Raw genomic sequence first — 14,062 nt, forward strand, 5'->3', positions numbered from 1 at the left:
AGCTCTGAGTTGACTCAGAAACAAACAATAGTTTTCTTCATAGAAAGCACAGTTTTGTTTTTGTTTTTGTTTTTTTTTTGGTCCTTAGAATAGATCCCATTAAAGATGTATAGGAAATTTGTGTTCAAAAGCTTCAGAATCTAGAAACTTAAACCATACCCCAAATGTAATGTAAGATGTAACTAAGAAAGACATTACAGTCCTGATATGAAAACTATCAGAAGGAACTAATGAAAAACTTTTTTCTTATTTTAAAAGTCCTTTATGTTCATGGTAAACACTCTCAATAATATAGGAGGGTCTAAATTTTTTAAAACAGCTTTGTGTGTATTCTCCCAGAAATGTTATGTGTGTGTATATAAACATTCTATAATGCATATAATATTATATATATTCTATGATATGTAAATTCTACACTCTGCATAATCTATATGTCATTGTCCCACCAATGGCATCACAGATTTCATACATACCTGCTACCATCTGCATAATCTCAGAGATGTCTCCTCTTTGCAGACAACCTGTCCTTGCCCAGACCTCATAGACTTTAGACCTTTGACTTCCTCACCCCCAAGGACCTATTTTCTTCCACCTCATCCAGCCACCCCAAAATCATTCTTTTGAACCCCACACTCTGACCTCAACTGCTACTGACTTCTACCTTAGTTGCTACTTCTCTTTTTGGTTTACATCTTTCCAAATGTTGTTAAGCTCTACGTTCATCCACTCTCTTCTCTTGCTTTCTTTGTTCTTGTGGCTTTGTACTTGTTTTATTCCTTTATTGCCATTTTGGTAGAGTTTCAGGAGGATACCACGTGGTCAGAGCATTCATCCTTTCATAATATTTTCTCTTCTCCTGGGTATTTCCCCGGTTTTCTGCCTTCTTTGCCAGCGACTTCTATTCCATTTGTCCTCAAAGGGCTCCCCAGGACTCTTCCCTGATCCCTTTCTCTGGTCTCCATGGGCGATGCCAACCTTTACCTACAGCATCTACAGTTGAAAACTTCCAAATCCATGTCTCAGTCGCAGACGCCTCCTCAGAACTTTACCTTTTAATGGCGCACATGCAACATGTCCAACACTAGTCTTTGATTTTCTTGCTTTTCCCTTAGGTAGAACTGCCATCCTCCAGTTGCTCAAGCCAGAAACCTGGGAGTTTTCATCGGTTCCTGCTTCTCTCTTACGTCCTATAGCTAAGCCCTCAGCAAGTGTCATTGGAAATCCCCCCACAACATATCTAAGAATGGATGGCTTCTTTCCATTTCCACCTCCCCTCTCTAGTCCACATCACTGTCACCGCTCACCTACATCAGTGGAATGCAGCCTTTTATGATTTGTATCCTGTGAGAAAAAGAAACTTGAGCATGCACCTCCAATGTATTTATATTTTTATATAATGTTTATATTTTATTTTATATTTTATGCTATTTACTTTATATTTGATGTATTTATATTTTTATTTAATGTTTATTTATTATATACATGTGCTATTGTGCTAACATGTATATTGTAAAACATGTACAAAAAGATATTTAAAAGGATAAGATTCGAGGGCCAGCCCCGTGGCTGAGTGGTTAAGTTCACGTGCTCTGGTTTGGTGGCCCAGGGTTCGGATCCTGGGCGCAGACATGGCACGGCTCATTAGGCCATGTTGAGGTGGCGTCCCACATGCCGCAACTAGAAGGACCCACAACTAAAATATACAACTATGTACTGGGGGGATTTGGGGAGAAAAAAAAGCAGAAAAAAAAAAAAGAAGAAGATTGGCTACAGTTGTTAGCTCAGGTGCCAATCTTTAAAAATAAAATAAAATAAAAGGGTAAGATTAGAATATAACATTATTTTAAAAGTAATTCTTTAAATGTAATAATCATATAAAAACTTCTGCTCCATGAGAGAAAGGTGTTTGAATATGGTTCTTTATTTTTGGAAATGTTGGTTTAACACTTTGTGATAAAGCAATTTGAAAGATCAGTCCTAAGTTGAGTGTGTCTCAACGCTGGGCTTGACCGTCATGCTGAGAAAGACACGCCACAAGGCTCACTGCTCAGTATCCAAAATTCGCATATGGTGAGGTTTGCTGTTAATTATAGTGGACATAAATCCTTATCTCAAAGTTTTCTTGATAATTTTGAATTTTTTGGCTTACTCCAAATAAGACCTGCTTAGATCACCGTTGTTTTTGCCTCCTTATGTGGCTGATTAAGAGCTCATACTGGGTGGAGGAGAAGTGCTCTGGTATGTTCTTGCTCCCTTGTGCTTGGGTTAAGAGTATTATCCTCAGTCAGATGTTTCTTTACAGGATTTTCTTTTAAAGCCGCTTGTCCATTTTGTGAGGATTGGTTTTAGAAAGCTGCTAATATAATCGGTGAGGCTACCTAACAGGGCACACACAACCTGAGATGCATGGCCACAAGTTCCATGTGAGCAAAAGTGGAAGGCCCTGTCCCAGTGTGGCACTTGGCTGTCTGAGGACCGGACCATGTGAGCAGTCAATGACAATTCACATATGAAATTTTGGTAAAGCTTTATTTTTTTTTAAGACAAAATTAGTAGAAATTTTCTAGTAGCAGTTTCCACACCAAATGGGACGTCTTGCTCCCCTCCTACGCCAGGAGTGTGCATCTCACTTTGGAAATGACCAGTCTGGGCCCCTGCTTCCTCTCTTGCTCAGGCCATCAGTATGGATAGAGTGAAGACTGATTGTAAGAATGTGGTTGCTAAGGCAAATAGGGCAAAGAATAAAAAGCCGTTTGTTTGAAGTCAAGAAGTACACGCATATCATCAAACTTGCTGATAAATTCAGGTTCCAGTGGGGCAGTGTTGAGGTAGGGTAACCAGAACTCCCACTACCCACTGCCCATGGTGTCCAGATGGTACAGGGATTTGGGCGAGGGATGAAGGGATGCCTTTGCTGTCAGTCAAGGTCAGAGTGCTTCGCAATGTGACCCAGGCAGGGGGGAGGGTGTATATAAGGTAATGTGATAAAAGGAATAAGACTTCTTTGTGTAGATCAGATGTGGGGCTTCAGAAGAACATGCATCCCTAGGTATGGAGGTGTGTTTGATTTTGTGCCTGAGAGAAAGCCAGCATGGAATGGAAGTCTCGTCTCACTGGCATCCTAGGATCCAGAGCTCACCCCTTTTTCAAGTAGGGGGATGGGAGAAACAAGCAAGGCCTGAGCTTACCTTTCCTCTTTGTGAGCCAGCAGAAATGGGGTTAAGGGCTCAAGAGAAGATGCTGATTTTCAGTAGAAGGCAAGGATGCAAAATTTGCAAGACACAAGAAAGAAGGGGATAGGAATTCCATTATTTTTGTTAGGAGGATTGGTTTGCTCTGGGTAAAGGAGGGTGTAGTGGGGAAGGAGGGACAGAAAATAGGGAGAGGTGGGGCCACCTGGTGCCCGAGTGGTTTAGTTCACGCGCTCTGCTTCAGCAGCCCAGAGTTTCAGTTCGGATCCTGGGCACAGACCTAGCACTGTTCATCCAGCCATGCTGAGGTGGTGTCCCACATGCCACAACTAGAAGGACCCACAACTAAAATATACAACTATGTACTGGAGGGCTTTGGGGAGAAGAAGGAAAAATAAAAAATAAAAAATAAATAAAATCTTTAAAAAAAAAGAAAAGAAAAGAAAATAGGGAGAGGTTAAAGAGGGGACTTTGGGAAATAAGGAGACAAGAGTTGAAGGAGAACCAGCCTTTACATCCTTGCCTTTGTGCATCCCAGAGAATGGGACCTAGGCCCTGATTATCCGTTCTGTTCTCCTTTGCTCAGAAAAGAAGTTTTTAAACCTTTTCAGGGGCTCAGTGTGTATGTGTTTTCCCAATAAGGAGGTAATCTATAGACACTTGCCAAAATTCCTTAGTTAGGCCTAATTCAGTTCTTTTTCTCTCTCTCTCTCTCTCTCTTTTTTTTTTTTTTGCTGAGGAAGATCAGCCCTGAGCTAACATCTTCCTCCACTTTATATGTGGGTCACTGCCACAACATAACTGTTGAATGGTATAGGTCCACACCTGGGATCTGAACCTGCAAATCTGGGCTGCTGAAGAGGAGCATGCCGAACTTAACCACTACGCCACAGGACCAGCCTAATCTTTTTTTTTTTTTCTCTAAATAATATGGTGGAATTTTCAGGACAGCATGAGATCTAGAGACCAATCAAAGGACTATTCAGTTGCCCTGGCTTCTCTTCACAAAATATATTACATAATGTTCAGATATTACCACCTGGTTTCTACCCTCTGCAGTAAGATCTTTTATCTTCAAATATCTGAGCAAATGTGGCTCCTTACTCGAACACATACACACCTTGCAGGTGGTGGGCACAGCAAACACTTGGCTTCAGAAAGGAGAGGCTCCTGACCCTTTGTGTGTGTACTCCTGGGGCAGAACAATCAACCACCAGGACATTAGTCATAACTCATCTCCTCCCTGAAGCTGATTCGACAGGCAGGTTCTTTTCTACTCTCCAGGTGCATCAGGAAGCAGTGTGCTGACTTGGTTTTAGACAGAGTGTTTCCACATAACTTTGTAATTGTAAGGAATCTCTCTGAGAAAGGTCCCCCCAGATCCTGGGGTGACTTATTAGAGATCAATAATTTATAGCCATAATGTGCTAATCCCATTTGTATCCCTAGAGGGAAGAAAAATGTTGATTATATGGAAGGTGTAGGGACTTCAGGCCTGTGTAGAATTGACCCAGAATTGCCCCTCCCTGCCCCAGGGTCATCTGATGGGGCACAGCTCCCTCCTTGTGGACACCTGGGGATCAAGGAATAGCTGGACACCCACAGATGGTGTTCCCATTGGACAAACAGGGAGCTGATACTCCTCAGACTGGCTAAAGGACAAGCTTTCACATTCAGAAGGGGGATTTGCTGGGTGACATAGGGGCTTGAGATGGCTAACATTTCTCTTAAGCGTCTTGATTCTAAGTGTGATGTGGAGGAAGGGAAGAGAGGCAATGCTATAGAATATAATTGTGATAACACTTGTCCGAGTATAACTGTATTATGGTATTACGATTACTACATTTCAACTGCTGTTACAGCGAGCATTTCAATTACACAAAAAAGTATTCCTTAAAATAGAGGATGGTTTTATCTACCTATTTGGAACTGACCACAGCTGACTAGGAGAATCCATGTCTTACAAAGATGAGTGAGAGAGACGATAAGTGAGAAGAGGAGAGAAAGCAAGAAAAGAAGAAAAGAAGTGGAAGTAAAACACCACCTTTGATCAAGGCATTCTGTAGTTCAGGGCTGAGCAGAAAGCAGTCAAAAGATCTAAGAAAACTGACAGTAAGGGGCAAAAGAGTTCAAAGTGCAAACTGTCGGGAATCTAGGAACTCAAAAAATGGGGATAAATTCTGGATGAACTCCAGCTGATTTCCAGAAGAAAAACCAGTTAACAAAGCTCTGAATCTGAAACTCTGGGTACGACAATTCAATTATATCCCGAAAAGGAAGCAGAAAGGTTCCTAAACAGTTGTGCTGTTCATTATATCTCCTGTAACAGACGTTGTTTGGTTAGACTCCAAACCAACAGTTTCAATTCAGTAGTCCATATCCCAACACATTTCTAAGGCAATAATTTTCTCACTGGCAAGTGACACTCCAGCCGTCCGGAGCTACTGCACGGCCTCGACAAACCTTGCACCCCTCGTCTCTGTGGCTGCGTGCTACTCCCCCCGCCAGGACCTCCCCCTTCTTCCCCTGCCCGAGTCCAGGGGTCTGTGCATCTTCCCTCCTGCCACTCCCTGAAGGGGTCTTTCTACACCTTTTACCTTAGTATTTGGACAGGTGACAGGCCTGACTGTCCAGCGTCACACACACTCGCCAGCTCGGAACCTCTCTTTGTTCTGTGGTAACTGATTGTGATGATGTACCCTTGAAGGCATGACTCAGCAATATAGGAAGCGCTCAGGCTGTATTTTTGAGTGAATGATTAATGAATAGATCTATAATAATCAAGCACGGCATGTTTCAGTAAACATCTCAAAGTATGTCTCTAAGAATAACTTTTTCCTGACACCATTACTTTAACCTTTATATGAATGTAACCCAAGAATATTTACTACCAACTTTCCAATTTCAGCAGTCTTCTTTAAAGTTTTACTGGGGGCTTTTAATTCTTTCATTTCAACTAGAGAGCTAGCCTATAAATAATCTATACAAAATAATCAGAATGCCCCACAATACATACTAATTCAGTCAGTCAGCAAGAACTTAATCTGGGTACTGAGAATACGTCGGCAAACATAAAGAGCCTCTACCCTCATGGAACTTACATTCTAGTGCAGGGAAATAAGCAGTATAAAAACTACATGCCAGCCGATTAATAAAGAAAAATAAGCAAGGAAAGACGGTAAAGAGTGACTGGGGAGAGTTTGCCTAGAGTCAGGGAAGGTCTTTCTGATAAGGGGACACTTGAGCAAAGACATGAAGAAAGTTAGGTGTGTGGATACTGGGAAGGGCAACTCAGACACATGAACAGCAAGTACAGTGACCCTGAGGTGGGAGTGAGCCTAGGAGTCTGAAGAACTACAAGGAAGCCAGTGAGGCCAGAGCAATGAGAGATGGGGAGAGTTGTAAGAACAAGGTCAGACAGGGAGCAGAGCGCAGAGCCCATGGAGCCTTCCAGGCCAAGAGAAGACTTTGCATTTTATTCTGAATGAGATGGGGAGCACCAGGAGGGTTGCGAACTGAAGAAGGACTTGTGTTTTAAATGGTCACTCTGGCTGTTGCATAGGAGACCAGTGAGGAGGCAGTTCCAATAATCCGAGTGAGATGATGGTGGCTTGGACCAGAGTCGCAGTGGAGGAGATAATGAGAAATATTTGCATTCCAGATATATTTTAAAATTAAAAGGATTTTAGGGGCCGGCCACGTGGCACAGTGCTTAAGGGCACACGTTCCACTTCGGTGGCCGGGGGTTCACCAGTTCGGATCCCGGGTGCGGACATGGCACCACTTGGCACGCCATGCTGTGGTAGGTGTCCCACATATAAAGTAGAGGAAGATGGGCACAGATGTGAGCTCAGGGCCAGTCTTCCTCAGCAAAAAGAAGAGGATTGGCAGCAGTTAGCTCAGGGCTAATCTTCCTCTAAATAAATAAATAAATAAATAAAATTAAAGGATTTTAGTGTAGAGTGTGAAAGAAATTGATTGAGTCCAAGGATGAAGTTTCTGGCTTGAGCAACAGGACAATGGAGTTGCCACTTACTGAACTGGGGAAGATTTGGGAGCAAATGGGTTTGGGGAGTTAGCAGACACTATTGATGCCCTGTCCTGCCTCCCGTAGGCCTACTTCTGAATTTGGAACTTGGTGGACAGTTCCTCCCTCATCCCTCTATTTCTCTGTCTCGGGGATTTCTCCATTGTGGAGAATTATTCAGCCTGGCTGTAGAGCAGCCTGGAAGTACTGGGAACCTAGATCCCCCAGGGATCTCTCTACCGGTAGGAATGGGGAGGGAGTTATTGGATAAATAACCCAGCTTCTCTCTTCCTGGGTGGGACAACTCTGAGACGCCTTCTACAAGATTCCTACCAGGGTATCCAGCAGGACTGAGCTTCAATTGCCCACAGTAGTAACTTGTTCCTTAAAACACCCTTTATTAACTTTTCTCCCTTCTTTCTTGCTTCCCCTATTTCTTTGCTTGTACTTCCTGGGCTAACCTCTTGTATAAGTTTTCTTTTGCTGTATAACAAACTGCCCCACAATTTGGTGGCTTGAAACAACGGTGATTTTTGCTGATGATTCTGTGGGTCAGCAATTTGGGCTGGACTCAGCTGGCGATTCTTCTGCTGGCCTTGCCTGGGGTCACTTAGTGGCTACAATCGTCTGGCAGCTTGACTGAAGCTGGATGGTTTAAGACGACCTCCGCTGATAGATGGTATGTGCTAGCTGTCAGCTGGTTGATTTAAGAGGCTTCAGAGCGAATGGCTCATCTGCTCCCCATGCCCTCTCATCCCCACTAGGCCAGACTGGGACTCTCCACATGGCAGCCTCTAGCGGGCAAAAGTGGAAGCCACAAAGCATCATGAGGCTTGGGGTAAGAAGTCTCACAGCGTCACTTCTACCACATTCTTTTGGTCAAAGCAAGTCACAATGCCAGACCAGATTCAAAGGGTGAAGAGATATATCCCACTTTTGATGGGAGGGATGTCGAGGTCACATTGCAGAGGGGCAGGCATACAGGAAGCGAAGAAAGTTTAGGCCATCTTTGCAAACAGTTGACTCATCTTCCCTACTCCCCTGCTAACCAGGGCTCTAGGACCTTGTCTCAGAGTCGGCTCCCGGAGGAATCTAAACCAAGATGGGGTGGGTGGGAATCAAAGCTCTGGTTTGGACATGCAAAGTTTGAGAAGCTTATTGGAGAAACTCAAGAGGAGATTTTAAATTAGCAGTTGGATACATGAGTCTGGAATTCAGAACAGAGGTCTAGGCTAGAGATACTAAATTTGGGAGTCATTGAAATATATATATATTTTAAAGTCACGGACCTGCCTAAGAGCGCATAGGGAAGGTGTGTAGAGAGAGAAGAGGTGAGAAGACCTAGTCCTGGGCCACTTCAGTGTTGAGAGGTCACGGAGACGGGGAGGGACCAGCAAAGGACACTGAGGAGGAGCAGCCAGTGAGGTCCTGGAGTGACAGTGGTGTCTTGGAGGCCAAGGAAAGAGTGTTTCCAAGAAGAGTGATGAATAGTGACAGGGAAGAGCATTCCATATACTCTCTGTGTAAAGTGACTTGGGGATCATTGTTTCATATGTGTATTTTATATCCATCTTCATTATTTTCTCATTAATTCACTTACAAGAATTATTTTACAACTCAAACATAGAGATAAGTAGAACACTTACCTTTGGGGCAGGTCTGTAAACATGGAGTTGAGAAGGAAGCCAAGGAAAGGCAACAGCCGGCAGAGTTCGCACAGTAACAAGTTTAACTAGTCTCTGCAGCCCTGGGGAGATATTCACGATTTTTATAGAGTTTAGTCCTAGATACAGGAGTTACCATGGGCCCTACATGGGAACTAGAGGGTCAAGCCATTTTAAAGTTCATATTAAAAGAAAGTCAACATTATATTGCTTGTTTACAATTAGCTTGTGATCTGGTACTATCCACCCCACTCAAATCCATTCTGTTAATTGCTATTCACACCTCATTTTAAGAATAACAATTTACTTTTCCCCTCCAAGTCTTCCCAAACCTGTTCTTGTCATGCATTCCAGATCTAATAATGCTATAATTTCCTGACTAGTACATTCTATGCCTAAAAGAAAGAAAAAGAGCTCACCTTAAATCCCAGGTTCAGAGCATAGTCAGAAAAATTTTTTCCATTGTCTGTAAACAATCACTAAGGAGCTTTAAATATGTTTACTGTTAATAACTGAAATTCAAACTACTTCTTTTGAAAAGACAAGGCAATTTCCCTTCTCCCTCCTTTCAGTGATTGCCAGATGGTGGCGGCCACACGGCTGCCCTCTTCCTTTACTGAGCTCCTGGGGATCACCTCCCAAATAAACACTTGCACCCAAATCATTGTCTCAGGGTCTGCTTTTGGGGGAGCCCAAACCAAGACAGTGCTCTGAGTACCTGGAACATCTCACAGCCCTGGGCCAGCACTGCCCCTGGCTACAAACGGTGTCACCCAGAGGCAGCTCACCCTTTCATGGCCACGTGTCCCCCAACTTTGGACAGCCCTCTCTGGGGTTGGCCAAGTAGGCATCTGAGTTTGCAATCCTGCACATGTAAGACAAAGGCAAGGGGAGTTATCTCTTTTTTACATTTTCAAGCAGTGAGAGAAGAGACGTAAGGAAGAGACATATTTTACAACTTCAGAACCATAGTACAATCTATGCAGTGCATGTAAATGAAAAAGCTAAATATAAAAACAAAAAAATACTTCCTTTCATAAGTATCTCATAATCCATCATTTTTTCTTTTTCTAGTTTTTTCTCTTCCTGATTCTTTTTTTTCTCAAGTTGGAGTTTCAAGAGTTTCATTTCAAGAACTAACTTGCTTTGCTTAAATTTTGTTCTCTGGGCTTTTGTTACCTCATTAGCTTGAAAGCTTTCAGGAGGATGTTTAATCCTTCAACTTCAATTAGCAAGTTCTCCTGGAAGAAAGAACACACCACTGTCATTTCTAAATTAATTCCACAACCTTGCAAAATTTGATTTCCATAAAAGCATGTGAAAATCATCTTAGATAATTTAGGCAGCAATTTCATCTGACAAATGTGAGATTTGGTTCTTTCAAATGAAAAGATGTGTAAGGCAAAATTGCTTTCATGTGAAAAATATCACACATGATTTAAACTTTTTAATATCAATTACTCATTAAATCTTTCCCTAGATTTACTTCTGAATAAAATCTGAGAATTAGTATTAAATTTTCAAGACCATTAGCCCTTTATCTGATGTTAAGGCATGGTTAATGGTCCCATTCCCCAGGTGCTTAAAATGAACATTTCACAATGACAGTGATAGAATAATAGGGGGCAACTGCAGTTGCTGCCACATCTGAAGCCTGCTCATTGTAAAGTAATGCCAGATTCTTAAACTGGGACTAAAAAATAATGTGAGTTTTTAAATAGAACCTCAACATGCATTTACGTAAGTGGTGATGGCTCCTTCAAAAGAATGGTTCTCAACATATTTTGAGCCACTGTGGATCAAAACATGCTTAGAACCATCCCTCTGGATTGAAATTGATTTCTGAGCCCAGGGTGTAATCTTTTGAGTGTCTCAATAATGCCAAATATTTCTTCTTTGAGAACAGGTTAATTTGTTTAAAAACTGACAAAAGTAATTTGATAACAAGTCTAGTGAAAAAGATAGGTGATCGAACTAGCAGCATTGGTTTAGCAAAAAAAGCCTAGCAGTAAAATAATGAGACTGGTGTTCTTGCCTTGCTCAGAAACCGGCTTGGAGACGAGTCCGAAGTACTCAGTGTTTTGGACAGTGCAGTAGCATCATTGGCAGCTGCAGCTCCATGAGGGCAGGGCCTCTGACCATTTTGCCACTTACTGTCCCCCAGTATCTACCATAGTGACTAGTGCACAGTGGGTGCTCAATAAACATTAGTTGAATGAATGAATAAATGTGTAAATTCACAGAGTACTAATTCAAAGTACCTGACATTTCTTGAATGCATATATTTGAAATAGTTGTTTTTAAAAGAAAATAATTTCCATAACTTGCAAATATAACAATAATCTGCTAGTTTATAGGAAATGCTCCAAGCTACTCAATTTTATTTCTTTTGACATAATACCATCTTCTAGATATAGTCCATTTTGCAAAATAAAACATCACTTTCACAGCGATTATGTTGGATGGGGAAGACACCATCACTCCCACTCTAGAGATTAGAACACTGGGATGCTGAACAGTTCAGTAGTTTGTCCAACATTAGTGTTATTCATTAGAATATTTCTGGCCACTAATAATAGAAATCCTAAGTTATACTGACTAATGCCCTTTCCTGACCAAACTACTGGGAAAGGGGAGGGGGTTACTCGTGGTGCTGGGGATGGAGTTGGCTGTTCCTGAGGTACTGGGGCTGTATGGGGCAGGGTGGATGCCTGAGCAAGACTGGAGTGTTACTGGCAAAGAGGAGGGTGGCAGTGGATCCTGGCTAGGTACTGTGTCCCCCACAGTCACCAACTAATAACTGGAAGAATTGGCACTCAAACCCAGCTCTCCTGAAATCACATGCAGTACTTTTGTTTTAAGGGGACATGCTGTAACGAACAGTTCATTTTACAGCAAGTTTTTAGGGATTAACAAATTTTACCCAGAGAATATATTAGCAGTTTTATTCCGGTTGAAAGTTAAATTTGATTTATATCTTATGTATTTTAATTCAGTTTAATACAGTTCACAAAGAGTTGTGGGGAGGATGCAAATTATACAAGTTTTTGTTTGTTGTTTTGTTTCTTCATTTAAAGTTGCATCACATTCCTAGAGTCCTTCTGGTAGCACTATTCTAAGTCCCTTATTAACATTATTTAAGAGACTGCAGAATGTATTCCAGTAATTTTTGAAGTGGTGTTATTTAATATTTCCTCAAAGAGAAGAATTAATGTTTCCTAAGTGAGCTTCTACACTAAATCCCCTGAGAAATTCCGGAGTTCAATAAATATCAGATTTAGAATTAGCATCCTTAAGATACATATGATGCCAGTGTGGCAGATATTGCAAGTGGCTTGCCCAGTAGCCATTCTCCCTATTGTCTTTACTCACAGAATTCAATTCTATTCTGAGCATAGAGTGTCCAGTTAAAATATTGAACTCTCAGCCTCTCTTGAAGTTGTGGGTACCATATAACATGGTTCTAGCCAATTCTCAATTCTGTAAACAGTGGCTTGTGGTAGCTTCTGGGGACATGACCATTGCCCATCCCCTCTTCTTGCTGCCTGACCCATGGATATGATGCTTGCCACTATGAAGATGAAAGAAATATCCTAAAGATGGAGAACCAGGGAGCTAGGAGGAACCAGGGCCCTTGATGACTTCTTTGAACAGCTGCAGCAGACTGGACTGCCCACCTTTCAACTCTTACCTTGGGAAAAAGAAATCCCTATTTGGTAAAGCCACTACAGTTAGATTTCTGTTTACATGCATCCAGATGCAATGCCTGACTGACACCTTCAGCATTTCCATTTTTTTGCATTCTTTAAAGCTCCAATAGGACCATTACTACAAAAAATCCTCCCCTGCCTAATCTGCTGATTTTTTTTGCGGGGTGAGGAGGATTTGCCCTGAACTAACATCTCTTGCCAATCTTCCTCTTTTTTCTGCTTGAGGAAGTTTAGCCCTGAGCTAACATCTATGCTAATCCTCCTCTATCTTTTGTATATGGGATGCCTCCACAGCATGGCTGATGAGTGGAGTAGGTCTACACCTGGGATTCTAACTTTAGCCACTCGGCCACAGGGCAGCCCCTACCTTACTGAATACAATTCATTCTTCTATGACATGTGTTTCTGTGCCAACAGTTAGCTCATATGCAACTGGCGTATAGGGTAATGAGGACAGCATTACACAGAAGTCACATTTGTTTATATGCTATTTTTCACAGCATATTAATATTTCAAAGCAACATATGAAGGTCTTAAGGGAAACCTGAAGATCCTGCAGAAATGCCTGCCTTTTGTGCAAGCGTTAGCAATTTAGTGACTTTAAGAACCACCAATCTTTCTGCAATGTTAAGCTATCTGGCAAGAGGCAACTGAAGGGCAGCTGAAGAAGCTGGGCATACATATGATTCATTTAGCTCCAGAAAACATTTTTCCTCCAGCAAAGATGATCTCTAATTCTGTCATGTTTCCACATCTCAAGGAGGCAGCGTGAGCCGCAGGATTGGCGCTGTAAAGGCTGACAGGCGATGAAGGTGGGTGCAGCTGCACGTCCAGATTGAACGTGCTAATATTTTTAGCAGAATTATTATTGTTTTTATTAGCTCTCTGGTTACAACATTGCAGAGAATTTAAGAAGTTTGCACCAGGTCTATTTTCCCCCTAAGTCTAGTTGATTTTAGGGCGTGATTTTGTAAAATTCAATTTTTAAAAAAGGAATGCATATATCCACTGAAGCAGAAATGTCTGATTCTTAGAAACAGATATTAACCCTTGCCAGGTGCCACTAATAGTCTGGGTATATAAAAAAATCGTCTCATTAGAACTTAAAAAAATGCAGTGAGCAAAGGAAATAATACTATGACATGAATAGCATAGCCGCAGAGAAAAGTCTTGTGCATAGTAGTGTTTTCTATATAAAGAAAATCATATTCACACCTTTGCAAGTAACCATATGTTCTATTTACAATGAATTCTGGAAACAAATAACCCCACAGAGCAAGTCTTTTCGAGTTCCTGTCTCCCTAAATAGTCTCTAAACAAAGCAACCAAACCTGGGCTGAGCAGAATCTCTCCTGAACCTCTACTGTGTCAGGATGAACAACAACACTACTTGTTTAAAGACAATGCCGCTAACAGCCTGTGGAAGTCCAAGCTCCACTCCCACTAAAAGAGACCACCTAACACCATCCA

The 14,062-nt window shown here is 41.8% G+C and overlaps 1 long non-coding RNA gene across 2 annotated transcripts in view; it reads right to left on the reverse strand.

Annotated features, from left to right (window-relative positions):
- Positions 1-2,551: 2,551 nt before the first annotated feature.
- Positions 2,552-14,062, reverse strand: part of LOC124240140 (uncharacterized) — a 40,715-nt gene continuing 29,204 nt past the window's right edge. For both annotated transcript variants that reach the window (XR_006888784.1, XR_006888785.1), the window contains exons 2-5: positions 10,062-10,123; positions 9,671-9,747; positions 8,865-8,965; positions 2,552-2,720 (exon numbers count right to left, since the gene is read on the reverse strand). This is a non-coding gene — a long non-coding RNA (uncharacterized LOC124240140). The remainder of the gene's footprint in view (positions 2,721-8,864; positions 8,966-9,670; positions 9,748-10,061; positions 10,124-14,062) is intronic.

The sequence above is a fragment of the Equus quagga genome, chromosome 5 (genome assembly GCF_021613505.1).
Source record: "Equus quagga isolate Etosha38 chromosome 5, UCLA_HA_Equagga_1.0, whole genome shotgun sequence".
Lineage (NCBI taxonomy): Eukaryota > Metazoa > Chordata > Mammalia > Perissodactyla > Equidae > Equus > Equus quagga.